Raw genomic sequence first — 16,322 nt, 5'->3', positions numbered from 1 at the left:
TAGTTATTAACACATCAGTTGGAGACAATTCAATTTACGATAAGAGTTTATTATTGTTTTATAAATACGAATGCACATTGCAAATTTAGCAAGTAATAATAATAGTTAGTTGGCACATTTAGGAGATACAAATATGTTAATTGAGATACAATTATATTTAACATGTACTTGAAACTGCTTTATCAATTTAAATTTACCCATTACTATATTTTTCGATTAAAAACGTAAAATGACAAACAAGTAATCAAATAATTCGATTAACGGAAAGTTATTAATTTTATTCTATTTATTAATAATACCTTACGTTTTTTTTTTGCGAATGCTTAACGTATGTTGAAAATGCATAGTAAAATCTCGAGTGATTGTAATATTATAATGTCATATTATAATGAATACGTGATCTTAATTGATCAATTTTATTATTTTAATAATTTATTAAAATCATATTAAAAATAATTTTTACAAAATAAAAAATTGTGCATAAAATAATAATAATAAAATACATAATATAATATGGCTCAAGTAATACAAAATTAAATAAAAGAAATAATATTGAAAAGGGCTACGAGCCAAATAATAATAAATTAACTTAAAGATACAATTATTTCTACTATTTAAGAAACAGAAATCGATTTTCAGAGCAGAATTTGATATTTTTGTGTTAATTAATCAACTATATGTCGCATATATAGAGATATTATATCGAGTTCCCATCTCGATTTAAATATATCCTGTGATACATACGTGCGTTTCAAGCGACGATGCTTATCTAAACACATGTGCTATATTTATTGCACTCAAATTTTTTAGAAAAAAGATTAGTGAACCTGTCAAATCAAATGCAAAAAATACGCGCGGCGTTCTTTTATGAATGATACGTATTGGATTTTTAAAATACTATAACTCGACGAAAAATCGACACGCAATAACTTATCGTTTTACAGCAATTTATATACATATACATATCAAAGTTCAGTCGATAGGCAGCGGTAAATCTTTTCACATACCGTTGACGCTTTCTCGAGATATAACCATTCTTTATGCAAATGATAAGCAATTATTACTCTTCCGCGCAAGTATAACTAGCTCTTTCGATTAATGATTTGTACGCGTAGCGAGATAATAAATGCTTGTTCAAGCAGATGCACATTTCATTATCTATTCATTCATAGAAATCGAAGCGATTCGCGAGGAGAATGTTAAGTTTCAATTACATTTCATATTTTTACACGATCTCTTGAATTTTAATCAATCATTAATTCGCAACGGAAGTAGTAAAGTCTCATACGTCGAGATTATTGTGTCGCGTGACTGTAATTAACTATGTTTTTGCGAGTGAATATTTATGTGAATGAGACAAAGGAATTTCAAAGGAACAGAGAACGATCTAGAAAGAACTTGGGCGACAGCGGAAAGCAACGAATATTTTATTATTTTTTATTTTAGAAATTTATTTACCACTAAAGAAAACATACGTATTTATCGCTTAATTTTAATAAATATTTATATGAATATATTCTAAATAAATATTTACAAAATCTTCTTTAGAAAAATTTAACGTCGATCCTTTATGGGCAACGTGAAATTTTCAGGTCCGCAATCTAGGTCTTCGAACTTCAATGCAGATTTTTATATTGTTACTACTAAAAATCTCAAAAAATTTTTGCGAAAGCTTTAACAATGAGTTTTTACTATCCTAGAAATTGTATTTTACTTATTTATGCAGATTCAGTTTATTTATCAGAATTTACAATCAGAAAATTAACTATGTGTGTGCCTTTAAAGTTCAACATATGCTGGCGAAAAATTAATAATGATGGATCTTGCTAAGTGAAAATTTTAAATTAGTTTCTATCACATGAGAGAGAGAGAGAGAGAGAGAGAGAGAGAGAGAGAGAGAGAGAGATCAAATCTTTCTTCCATATATGCAAGCTATTGCTATCACAAAATATATTTTCAGAATAATTTGCGATGCTAATGACATAATTGTACTACTGTGTTTTATATATATTACGTAACGTAATAAGAGGATATCATTGTTTCTTATTATTTATCACATAACGTTATTATGTGATAAAGTATCCTCACATAGTCAATAAGGACGAAAACGAAGTTTATATTCGCGATTGACGTCGTTAAAATGTCTGAAGAGCCACTCGCATCTACGTTGCAGTGTGTGGAAGGGTGTGCGGAAAGTGGCAGAAAGGCATACACACGACTGGAGGGGGGGGGGGAGGGGAAGCTACACGAGGGATGCCGTAATGGCGGCTAAATTCCTGCAACGGCCGGATGCAATTTAATGCCAGTCGTCGTGGCGCTATCATCGCCTCGCTGATGCAATATCTTTCGAGTTTCCGGCGTCTAGTTAGTGCGGAACGAGCTGTTGATAAATCTCTCCCACCTACGCTGTTCTTCCTCCCTCTTTACCTACTTGCACCCCTCATCCAACTATTCGTCCTCGTCCCCGCCGCGCGCGGTATGTGGAGGCCATTTCTCTGGGGCGGAATTACATCCCCCAAATTGTAATTTTGTCGGGCACCACTTTCCAGCAGCACTCGCATTATTTCTCCCCACTCCTTACACTAGTACTCCACCTCCTCTCGTGAGAGAGTTCCTCTTTCCCCTTTTAGTCTCGAATAAGGGCTAACTTGCCAACGGCGTCTTGAACGAGCGTCGTATTCCTCGCATAGCATGTGTCTGCGAGTGAACATCGATTGTCGTCTAAGTACTAGTTTGGTGGAATCTACGAGTTATTGAAATGTGACCCGCGGGGGTTTAGATGCGAATTTTACGCGCCCTTCGATCACTTTAACAAGGCAGATTGTAGAAAATTTTAGTAGATATTTTAGTCAGTATTGAGAGCTGATAAAAATAAAAGCGAGAATTTATGTAAATCGAATGTAATGCTGCGATAACATCAAATTGAGAAAAATATCGCGAAACAAATTGAATTGTGGGATGGAATAAAATTTAAAAATATTTTTCCGCATTAAAAATTTATTTAAACTAGGAAAATCGCCGACACATTTGTCGAGAAAAAATTCTTCATGAATAATAAGCATATAACAGTATTTTATTGTGGCAACGTGAAAAAACTTAAAGAGGGATAAATCGTAGCGATGACAATTATCTTCTATAAATACCAAGGGTTTCGAGAAGGGGATGAAGAACGAGACGCACGTCGCGGCAGAGACGCGAAACTTTAGAAGGGTCGCAAGATTAAACTGATCTTTAAGCATCAGCGATGAGCAGAACTTTAACGACGTCGTTATGAAATTAATTATTAAAACCGCTCGATAATCGTCGTCGAGTGTAGAAAGTAGCCTTTATCCCTTTTCAGCCGAACTGCCTTCAGAGGTTACAGGACAAATTGCATCGAATTATCTTGAGAGTGCCACCCATACCATGCCATAGCTCGCTATGCGCCATGTAATTAACATTAAACGAGCTGGTGAGGCTGAGGCTTTCACTTCTGAATTGCAGCACCCTTTCATCCCTGTTTATGTGTTCCTTTCAAAATAGAAAACTTTACAAAAAAAAAAAAATAAATAAATAAAACAGTAAAAATAATTAAAAACGCTATGTGCTTTTATCCGATTTTTCGGAATGACGCAGTTTTTAAAGGTATAGTATAAAAAACGTATAATAAAAGGAAAAAATGGGGTTACACGTGCATTCGATGAATTGAATAGAAATAATAAAGATAAAAGCTGTCATTTTCACCGGTACATGCCTTTTCATTGTCAAAGGCTTTGATTAATATTAGTGGAATTTTGTAAGAGAAAACATGAAGTTTTTCAATAGTTGAAAATTTAATTTAATTTATTGTTCACCCATATCTAAATCAATCTTCGCTCTATTAAAAATATTTGTGCTATTTTTCTAAACTTAATTTGCTCTCTCGATTGAGTCAAAGCTAATTTAAATATATGTTTTATTATTAGAATAATATCAGTCTGTAATGTAGTCATGTCGCTGTGATACAACGTTATTTATATTGCATGCAAAGTGATTAGTCTAGCGAATCATCGATCGCGTTGAATTAACAAAACGTGTCTGCTCCATGTAATAACGGAGTTAATAATGGTACTTGATAGTTCAATCCTGAATTGCTGATCCATCTTTGCATTCGTTGAAATTCACGAAGAAATTCATCGTGAACATTTGAAATCCAATGGGAAGAGCACTATCTCCGATTAAAGAATCACCTCCATTAGTAAAATTGTAAGGCAGTGCGCTGCTTTAGGAATGATAACAGGAAGGCGATACTCCATATGCGAAACAATGCTTACAAGTATAAGCATTTAGGAAACGAATTTATGACAATTCTTGGACATCTGTATCGGAATTAACTTGCACGAGCGGCGCATCTAACCAAGGTTTTATCGACGAAGAAGATAGAAGATCGACTATGCGTTTGGCGTCTTTGCCGGCACGTTTTCAAGCTCGCCGGATAATTAACTAAATTAATTAGAATGGAAGGGGAGGAAGCAAGAGGGGATATTTCGCAGGTTGACGGCGAAAGACGCGGCCGGACGGGATAGAAGAAGAGGCGAGTCGCACCTTTGGTGATAAGTTTACTGATAAAGTCTAAACTTCGTGCGAAGCGTGTGCCTTGGCACTATCAATCATGCCTTCTTGCTCCCTCACGAACACCGCTATCTAACATTCGTATACGACCCACGGCACGAAAGAACTCGGAAGCCATCATCGACATATAGATAAAAAGATTGTATTTGTGATATCAAAGACTTAATTAGCTTATTTCAATTGTTAAATTTTTTTTCACATTTTAGTAAACATCAACTAACGGTAAAATAATATCATGTTATTAATTTTACACTCGACAATATAAATATAATATAACAAGTGTGCTACACAAGAGTGTTACATTGTTGAATGCGAAATAATAACATTGATGTTACTTTATTGTCAGTTGGTGTTTAGTAGGATGTAAAAAAAATTAACAATTGAAATAAGCAAATTAAGTCTTTGATATTTCAAATACAACTTATTTGATATCCAAAAAATTAATGTTATGTTATTATTATAATATATCACGGTATTATAATGATTAGGAATTTAAATTAAAAAATAGAAAATTGTAAAACAGGAAAGCAAATTATACCTATTATATATATATAATTAATAATAGTTTGTTTTCTTATTTTACAATCTTCTATTTTTTTATTTAAATTCTTAATCATTATAATACCGCGATTTATTTCATATTGCGACTTGTAAGTCATATGTTAAATGTGTTAGGACCACTTGCAGTTGTCCTATACATTAAGACTCACAGTTCACACCTGATAGAGGAGTGAAAATTAATTATACAATATTCACATGGTGCAGCAGAATTTGCAATCGACTACTGTGATGGTCGTCGGCACTTTTACAGATTGAAAAATTTTTATATCCGAGTCGTATAGCCACTGACATCCGAATAATTCCCACATCTGCCGTATCTGGTCGTTAACTTTTCACCAGAAGATCGACAGATCGGAGAAACGAAAGCCAAAGTGAGAAAGAACATCAGCAATAAGTTCACGAACGTTAATATCATTAATATCACTGTCGTTAGATAAGGAAACAAGCAAAAAAGAAAAGAAGAAAATTGATAGAAGTATTGATAGGAGTGAAGTCATTGTAGAAGAAGGAGAAGGACAGTGACGAAGGTGCTGAAATCGAGCTCGATCTAGTACAATCAATCAAACGAAGGCAAATCGTAGGACGAACAGGAGAAAGGGGGTGGCATCCGAAAAGAGAGGAATCACTTTGGAAAAGAAGAAGCAGGGGGAATAGATCGCATCAGTGGGGAAACGTAAAGAAAAAGAAAAGAGAGGCGGCATAGCGCGACGAAGCGGCAGAGACATCACAAATCAAAGACGTGGTGACAGTTAATTCATAACTCGCAATCCCCATGACCGTGCCCTCTATGCCCCGCCACACGTTGTTCCGATCCACCCTTGTTCCCCCGTTTCAATCTGTGCCCCCGCGGGTGTTGTGCGTGCAACGTATGCACCTCACGGGAACGGACACTCTGCTGACTTGTGTGTGTGTGTGTGTGTGTGTATGTGTGTGTGTATGATGTGTGCGCGTGCGCGCGCGCGTGTGTGCGTGTGTATGTGTCTATGTGTATTGTACTTTTATTTCTTGTCGTTCGTCGCTTTTCCCGACTATTCGTAGTTTTTCCGGCATATTACGACGACACGAATGATTTTCAAGCCTCGGAGTTTAGCACGATTTCTACGCTATATCCCAATTACTTGTAACTCGAGAACTATTACGAGTCCCAAATTTTTAAGAAGACTTTAGTAAAAGTTTTAATTAATTTCCAGATATTACGAATAAAATATGTTACATGCGCTGAAAATTGGGGGAACAAATGAGTTAATTAAACGCAATGCTTCTTTTCAGATAAAATAAATTTATTTAATTATATATTTTTACATGAAGAATATTTTGTTTTAGTAAGCATTAATTTTTTTAACCAAGTTAAAAAAAAAATTAACTGAAGAAAATTAATGAGTTAATTTAGATTGTTAAATAGAGAGAAATTCAATATTTTTCCAATATTTTTTAACCAATTATTGATAATTTTTAAATCTATCTCTTTTCTTGCATAACTACACTTAATTTGTACATCTCGTTATCTTTTTTAAAGATGAAGTCTGTAAAGAATCTCAAAATATTACAGATTGTGTGTGTTAGAAAGAAAATAAAATTCTAATAACAATGTACATACATTTCTGTTCTTTAACTATTCGCTTGACGACGGATATCGGATTAATTATGATTTCAATGGGATTAGCTTTCATTAATTATATCGTTTCACCGTCATTCGGTGTCAGGCAACGGTTTCACCTTTATCTCCACCGTCGATCTGTTCAACCGCATTCACCACCCTTGCTCCGATAGCCACCCTTCCAAACCGACTCACCGCCATGTTTCGTGCGACCGACGTACACTGAATGGGCGTTCATAGCTCATTTACATTAATACACGGGAAACACGAACGCCATTTGCCGTTTCCCGCGAAAAAGAAAATTATCCGCCGGTCAAATGTAAACGGTCCTCGTTGCGTCTGATTAGCAGTCGATGCATCGTTAAAATGGAACATTCCTGCGGGCGACATGGCTTGTGATTTTTCGCGCAGTCGTTTTACCATCCTTTTAATTATCTATAAGAGAATTATCGAACATTCCTTGAGAATTCCTATCAGTGTAGAAATCAGAATAGGAGGGAAGACATTGGTCTCTTGGTTTGCAATTGACGCCGACTCGGTCTGTTCTTAAGATGGGTTACTTGAAGTAGAGTTCGAAATTTTCTGCTCTTTCAGAAGGGCAAAGGATCCGAATATGTGGGAAGGGGATGCCGCGGGAACGACTTTCGTCGAGAAAATTAGCCCCCTCGATGGGGATATAACTTTGGAAAGCTCGACTAACGTTGCGTTTCCATGAAACGGAAGTTTCCTCGGCTGGAGACCAGGTAAATAGTCAGGCTCGTCAGATATCGCTGAAATATTTAAGACCCACTTTACGTCAACATGGTAGACATTGCTTCTTCTTAAGCCGCATCGATGTGTCAACAAGCAATAAATTTGAGTAATCGAGACCAAAGATTATAGGGTTGAGATAACTATCGTCGTTTGCCACGTGGGACGAGTTGAGATCGTATCGCCGATTTGAAAAACGAGCCAAAGATTTTCAGCTAGTGAAGACGCATTTTGCAGTGGATAGATTTTTAGAACTCCCTGATGAATCGTATATACTTGGAGACACACATGTATCTATTAATAACTTGGCAAAGATGATCCGACGAGAAAAGTCTCTAACTTACTTTTGAAATATAAAAATTCTTAAAATTATTTTTAAACAGATTAATTTAATTGTAATATTATGATTTCAGTTTCAGTTTATGATTGCATTTCAAATCTTACAATAAGCGATGTACAGTTTATATAACTGATAGGTGACATTTAGATTAACTTGTTATTCTTAAAAAATTATTCACTTTTGTATATAATAAAAATTTCCCTGTGCGTTTGTTCGTTATATACTTTATTCTTGCCGATCTTTCTCAAAGACATTAGATAAGAAATACGAATGAGTATATAATTTTAATCGGAAATGAACGCAGATTGCGAGAACTTCTAACGGAATCGTGCGATAATCATTTCTCAATTTGCGCAATCGGGTTAATGAGGGGCAGCCGGCACTCGGCTCAGCCGGCGATGCTCGATTGCCGGTGCTTTAAAGGGCCTAATCGATGCCTGATAGGGCAACATTATTACCTAACGCCAGACCTACGGACCGTGCCATTATCTCGCCTGCTACCATTACGCATGGCTGACCAGCACCTTTCGATTCCGCGGATTATGCCGTCGAATCACGCCAACTCGCTCGTAATTTGCGCCGAGTCTGCTGAAACTAATAAGAGAAATTAAATGTGCCTTATGTGAAAGGAAGAAAGGTAACACGATCGAATAGGTCAGTTCTAAGTCGATTCAGAAATAATTGCAAAATAAAAATTATAAAAAGTAAAATGATTGTCAGATATAAAAATTATGAGATTTTTGTACACTTTGTATTTTTATTTATTATTATTATATTGTATTATTATTTATTGTTATATTGTTTATTGTTTGTATTATTAGAAACATATTATATGGAAAATCAGTATAAATATAAAATGATTGAGCAGAAATTATTTATATGTTAAACGCTCGAAACAAGTTAATTTGAAATTAGAATGACCTTCCGTGTCTGGTCTAACTGTCGGCCATCATTTCGCACATCCGACTGTTGTCAATTATTTCCATTTCATTATCCATTTTCGAATAATATTGACACGATCATATATGATCAATGATGTTTATTATTCAATTTACAAAATCTAATATCTCTCAAGTTACACGTTTATAATGAGTTTTTTTTTATTGAAATTAATATAAAATCAAATTTCGATATTAATATTATACAATTTTTAGAAAAAATAAAATCTTTTGTTCTAACTTTGAATTTGTTCCAATTTGTTCTTTGGAAAAATTATGTTACAATTTATCTAATGGAGAAACAAAAGAGTAAGGAAGTAAGAGCATAAGAGAATTTGAGAGAGAACTAAATTTTATCAAAAGGTGGAATCCAGTCTCAGTCACGGTTTTTATACTTTCTAATTTTTCTTAGTTTTGTCGAATTAATAAAAAATATTATGCTAACAAATTAAAAAATATTAACTTAATACATCCAGTCATTGACGCAGGGTATGACAACAAAATTAGTTGATTACATTTTGTTCAACATTAAATAAAAACTTCCATGTGCAGAAATTTAATATTGATTTAATATGACCCGTCTGATGAATTGATTTATCTCATTTAATACGCATGCATTTATAAAGAGTAATCGGTACACGGAAAAGCTGTTGCACAGCGAATCGATGCAAGCGGGAATCATTCTATATTCTCATTCTCTTTCTCTGCTTTTCTCTTTTTCCCTCTTGCTTTCTCCTCTTCTCTCCTCTCTCTCTCTCTCTCTCTCTTCCTTTCCCTCTCCCTCTCCCCCCCCCTCTCTCTCTCTCTCTCTCCTCCGTCTATTTAATAATCCACCACCGCGTCGTAAATCCGCCGAAATTCGAGGCGAATGCGAACCGCCTCGAAGATTACACTGCCGCTGGTATTCGGGAAATTCCTTTTTTTTGTTTTATTTTTGCTCCGATTTCTGTTTAATTAATACGCGTATGGAGGGTAAAGCCGTAAAAACATATAAAAGATATCGCCACTGCCCCGAACAGAGCGAGACACGAATTTTCCGCTGGACACTATGCCGACTCCCATGAGTCCCACGGCTCCGTCGTGCACGGCGAGATCGAATGCTAATTCCTTTAGGTGCCTCGAGACCGGAAATTTGAACGGGATTGAGTCCGGGGACGGGCGTGGCCCTTCCCGAAAATGTCCGCCGTGAATAACAAAAAAATAGACAGTCTAACGAGAATTACCTATGCGTCGGACTCTCAAAACGAAATTCAATTAGAACCATCAACGCCGTCTGACCCGTAATGCTCATTACTACTTCGTGCATCCGCCACCGTTGTCAATTATTCTATCTCATTATCGCTTTTTGTACACAGCCAAAAATAAGATTGTTAATGATATTCGTTATACAGTTTACAAAATGATAATTTCTGATAAGTTTCAAATAACATATAATATATGTTTTGCTTGATTAAAAATTAATTAATTTAATGTAGATGATGTTCGAAACGAACATAAAATTTTCGATACAAATTAAATTGCTTTAGTCTGCACATCTATTTGCGTTGTCTTAATTTTCGATTAATCTTCCTTCTTTAGAGTGTTGTAAATTCTACTCTGATTAAATGTTTTTTTAATTAATGTATGATTAAAAATTTCATGGAAAATCAGCTTCCAAACTTTATTCCGGAGAATCTCTCCTTTCTAGATCACGGTACTGAGCTCTCCCATTGGCGCCTTCATAATGCATAGGACGAGCCATACGCACAACGGAGGTATTAAAGCGAAAGCACGAACCCCGGCTGCGCGCACCTCGAAACGCCGCAAATTACCTGAGCGCGCGGCGTCAAATCCTTCGACCTGAAGCAAGAGGCACCGAACGACCCTGAGCATCCCTGAGCATGAGCATCGAAATTACCCGCGACAGAGCTAGGCGAGATATGAGAGAGAAAGAGTCAAGTAAACGAACCGAGGGGGCGAGTAAAAGGATTCTGATACGAGCCCTGACAGGGACGACGTCGTGTCGTGTCTTTCAAAGAAGGGGGATGAGTCTTGGAAACGCACGTGCCGCGGATTGCGGCAGCGGACTTAGCAGGCTCGCGAAACCTCCGACGACCCCCGCTGTCGGGGGTGCAAAAAGCATCCCGCGGGAACACGTGCTTCACCCTTTTCAGTTAAGGCGTCGAGACGGCGCGGCGTGGAAGCGATAGTAGGGTGGCAGGCGTTACGGATAAAAGGAGAGAAGACGTTAGCGACCCAAGTTGGGCGAGGATGGCAATAGGCTTTGCCTAATGGCCTAGGTCGCCTACCGCAGATCGGTTGATACTCAGTCAGAGTAGGTAGGTAGGTGGGAGCTGCTGCGCCCTTCTCGACTGAGTCTTACCCTCTCGTCTACCCCCTGCATCCCTCATCACCATCGTTCACGCGAGCGACACCGGAGAATCCTTCAATACCGCGAAGCTCCTGACGTTTCACGGAGAAGACGATTTGAATAATCGTTATATGCGCGGCGGTAGCTCGCAAACGAATTCGTTATCGGCGGCCGGATGCTCTTTCCCGAGACGGGCTGCTGCTTGGGAAAATTGAGAGTGCTACGGTAGCTAAGCGATTCTACCCAGTGGCGCAGTCCCGGATCTCGTCTCGAATGCGAAAGCCCTGGATGGTCAGTGCGGAATAATACGCGTGCATTACGGGCTTTTTAAAAGCCTTAGCGAAGGAAGAGCGATGGAGCTTGGGAGATGTGGGTGAAAACGAGTAAAACGTATTCGTCAGGAAATAGAGCTCTTAGCAGCAGTATTTTTGCTATGCGCAGAAATTATCACGCGAATCTTGTTAAATATCTTCAATTAAGCGTAATATATATATTTTTTTTTTTTTTTTACAAAACTCGTGTCTGTCTCTTGCGTGAATATTTTCTCGGTAAATACATCTCGTGTAAAAATTAATTAGCATGCTGCCAGAGGAAAAAGCTGGCTTTCCTCCCCCGACGAATCAATTTGTCGGCTTTATCGGCGGGTACCTTATCAAAAGTGCGGCGAAAAGCGCCGTCCGCGAGTTCTGCCAATTTAATTTGGCTGTCAAGCTCGAAGGAAAAGCGAGGAAAACGACAGCCGTGGCGCGCCGCTGACGCTTCGAGCGGCCGGGGCAACGTTGCACGTTAATTTCTCGGCGAATTTATTAAACGTCATTGCCGCACCTGTACCTCAAAGCGAATCGACGCCGAATTTGGCACGCTTTTACGGCAGAAACCCGATACGCCGACAAAGCTGATTTCCCGCGGTGCCGCTTGCATATACCACCGCGCATTTTGTAAGCGATCGCGAGCAAACAACCTCTGGTCTTCTCTCTTTTTTTTTTAATTTGCGCCACCGCCCTTTTTACTTTGCAAACACCGCCCAGTGACGAGCGATTTATGCGCGTAAACGCCACGAGGAGGAAACTCTAATGCGGCTAATGAATATGTGAGAGAAAACGTGTTACACACCGCGCCGCGATGGACGACTTTATCATCTCAGTGTTATGTTCGTCACGCTTTTAACATCATCGCCATGCATGCGGCGAACACGAGAATGTTGATTTTTCCCTCGCACGGAAAGTGCTGATTGTTTGGCACCTACGTAAGAGAGAGATGCAAGACCCAAGAGAGATATCGGATTTGTGTGCGTTCCGATAAATCTCCTAAATTGATTCAGACATCTACATCCCATTATGAAGACATTTACATGCCATTATACACTCTCGGTGCATTTCTCAATTAATAAGTAAGAATTCATACAGCACAGAAGCTTGCAGCAACATTGCTGTAACGTTTGCAATATTACTGTAATATCGTTGGAATAATCTTTGTTGTATGAGAATAAAATCGAAGGCGCAATTACGGAACAATTTAATTAAACCGACTAATTGTCCATGGAACGAATAAATATTAAGAGCAAAGTCACATCTGTGGAATCTATCTAGTTTTAATTTCCGGTCTCGTAGAAGTTCATAAATGATATATCGAGGAAGTACTTCGTAATTGCCGGCTTTATCTCTTACGTTCAATTTTAATCGCCGTGCGCTGTCATTGGAGGATGATCCATGGTGTGCAAGGTAAAACGTTTATTTCGACGGATAATCTGAGTCGCGGAAATGAGAAGAGATACCTCGAGAATCTTGCTATCTGAGGATCGTCCGCTGGAACAATATATTTTGGACTTTTTCCTCTTAGCCTCATTATTAATACACTAAGGAAAACGGGACTAGCACTCCTTCTATTTCTCGACAAACATTTCGCTTTTCTTTCCTCAACGCTAACATTACCATTAAGATAAGCTCCTCAAAATCTCTTAAACCTTCAATGTGTTTTCCTTTAAAACGATTTTCAATCCTAAACAGTTTGCTTTTAATCGCACATTATATTTTGTTTTTTATATTTATTTTTAAAGAAATCCTCTTGGATCTTTATAGCCTCTGCATGATTTCCATAGAGAAAACAATAACCATCGAAATTTGTATTTTTCAATAAAAATATTTTTCTTTCATTTTCAATTATTTTTTTTCATTTTGATTGTTATGGATGCGAAAGCTGGAATATATCATCCCAACAATAACGCAAAGAAAAGTCTCGCGATACGTATATGTTCTATTAATATGAGGGTTAAAAAAAAAGAGACCAAATATGATTCTGCTGCGAAATGATTACGCTGTTTCGATGACGCCGAGATATGATGCGCAAATTGTTTTGATAGTCAAAGTTAATAGCTTCGCCGGTATACGAAACAACAATCGGGGAAAAGCGCGCAGGGGGGTCACGATGTTTCCACCCTTGAAATGAAGGTCTCGTCGATGGAACGGCGATTTTCGATTATCGCCGCGGCATGGGTAGATACACGCTCATGGATCGCGGAGGATCTACTACGGTCGAGATTATTCGCGGTCGCAGGCAACTGACTCGTTCCTCGTTTCGCGGCTAAATTGCCGTTCCACGATTGGCAGCTCGTCATCGATTCGATCCGTCGCGTCGGACGCGTCCGCCGTACGCTATTATTGTACGCGTATATGCACATACGACGGTGGGATTGTGGTCGCCGCATATACAACGGCGACTACTCTCTGACTGACGTATGTATTTTTGTCGTCGACGCCACCGACGTTCATGATTTCCATCTGGAATGAGATTTCATAGTTGCAGAAAGATATGGCGTGTGTAAGTGCAACACTTGCAAATCGAAAATGAAAGATAAAAACAGGCAGGAAAAGAAAGATTTACTATTAACATAAGATTCATTGTTAACTGGCCTCGGTAAATCGAATTATCGTAGCGAAAAAAATATTGTAAGCAACATAAATTTTTACTCTTCCGTCAGCAAAAAGAGCCATCGAGAAATATAGCAATTTTTTTTATTGTTTCGGATTATATAAAAATCTGAAAAAAAGTCTGGTGTACTTGTCACAGTTTTAACAACGAGTTTTTACCATCATAAAAGTCGGATTGTATTTTACTTATTTTTTACAGATTTAAATTATCTATAAAAATTTACAGTCGAAATATTAATAGTGCCTTTAAAGATCCTCATTACCGGCGGATTAATTTTTATATTTAGGCTACTACAGTATAACACTGATGAAATATTTAATAATTTTCGTAAAATACCTATAATAACATTACCTATAATAATATTGTATTCTATGTTAAAATAATAAATTTTTACATGATTTTTAAATATATGGATAAGTAATTATTGTTCTTAATAATTACTTTTGTGTAATTGTTCATTAAAGAGTTAAGCTTGAGGCAGCAACTTTATCTTTATGTAAAATGACGCTCAATTAAACTTGAAACAGAAGAGAAAAACTAGTGATTGTGATCGCATAGAAGTCAGCTTGTATTAAAAGTAAACCAAAGATCGAGGGAGCAGAAAAATTCGCCAACTCCATAAGTAACCTGAAGAAAGAAAAGAAGGAAAAGAACTTTGCCGTCTTCACTTCGCGATCGAGCTATATCGCGCATTTTTTCCTCCTTTTCCTCCTTTTACTGAGCTGGGGTGCGATGAAAAAGATTCATAAAAATTCTTGTGCATCTTATTCCTGGTTGCATCCCTTTGCGCCGAACCTTGAACTATTCACTGGCGAAACTCGCTTTCTTTCTGCGCGGCATTGTCGCAGTGATAAGTCAACCTCTGCGCGAGATCGACGAGAGATATGACGAAAAGAGAAAAGAGGGTGGAAGGGGAGGATTCGAGGTGCTCTCAGAATTTAATAACCATAGGTTCTTCCGCCCAACGGAGGAACGGCCTAGATGTAAGGCATGGATGTAATCTTGGCGGGTAACTCATACATGCTAAGAACCGCGGGAGCAGGAGACACATTCCGGTGCCGTTAACAAACGCTATCAACCCCTGGCTGTCGGTATGCTCGCCCCGTATGAAGTAGTCTGGCCATGAAAAGGGGGTGTCTCGGGGAAAAGGGAAAAGGGAACGGCGCGCGAGCCGCTGCGACATAATTCTAATTTTATTGCCTGGCCCGCGCGGGGGATGCGCGCTCGCGAAGGAGACGTCGAATTTATGGGCAATTTTTCTTATTAATTTTCATAACTTCGACATGTGAGCGAGACAGCGCGACAAAGTGTGCATTCCTCTTTCCCCGCGCATTCTCGCAACTCTCGGTCTTTCCTCTCCTCCATGTTTGGGGATGGAGGGTTGCGCTGCTCGTTGCTCCGCTGCACGTGGACGGCATACTTTCCTCGCCATCCCGCGATCTTTATCATGCCGAACTACTAGGTTATATAAGGAAGAAGATTGTGGGGATTTTCGAAGAAACTCACGGAATAGTTCGCTATCGAAAAAAAATGGCAACTGGGGTAACGTTAAAGATTATGGGGATGAGATAAAGCGATTTTAAGTTAAGTTCGATGTAATCTCTTTATTATTAATTATTTCAATAAAACTTTGAAGCAGAAAGAAGAGACTGCAATTTTGTTGAATAAGATAAGTACCTTTATTTAACGAAGAACTTTTATTTGCCCGGCCTTATAGTGAATTATATCGATTGCACTACGATATTTGCAATTCGATTTACAGCGCGAATTGCGAATCATCTGCAGGACACTCGGAGAATTCCCGAATGCATCGTAGCAATTTAAGATCGTCCCCGAATTTCATGAACCCGACGCGCTTGTGCCAAGACTAGAGAGACTGCGGATGAAATTTTTCGAGCACTGGAGTGGAAAGAAGCATCTTCGACGTTTCGAAGTGGTAAATAATGGAGGGTGACGGACAGGAGTGTTGCTGGCTGTTGCGACGAGGGTAGATGGGCGAAAGAAGGGGGCAGTGGTGGATGGTGAGACGACGACGGTCGAGAAAAGGATCGAAAATTGCACGGTAAACTCGTGCCACGATTTCCACCTCTCGGCGCGGTAAATTGAGAATAAACAGGCGTAGACGAGGCCGATGGAGTATTTCACGTCTGCGAGATTCACGAAGGAATCCGTCGAAAACCGGTGTTTGATTTTACTTGTGAATGATCAATGCGAGAGGGTGAGTGTTTTTTTGTGCTGTGATAACGATATACTGTGAAATCTCCTTCA

Source organism: Acromyrmex echinatior, chromosome 4 (assembly GCF_024713525.1).
Source record: "Acromyrmex echinatior isolate Ae372 chromosome 4, ASM2471352v2, whole genome shotgun sequence".
NCBI lineage: Eukaryota > Metazoa > Arthropoda > Insecta > Hymenoptera > Formicidae > Acromyrmex > Acromyrmex echinatior.
Note: the sequence above shows the minus strand (reverse complement) of the source record.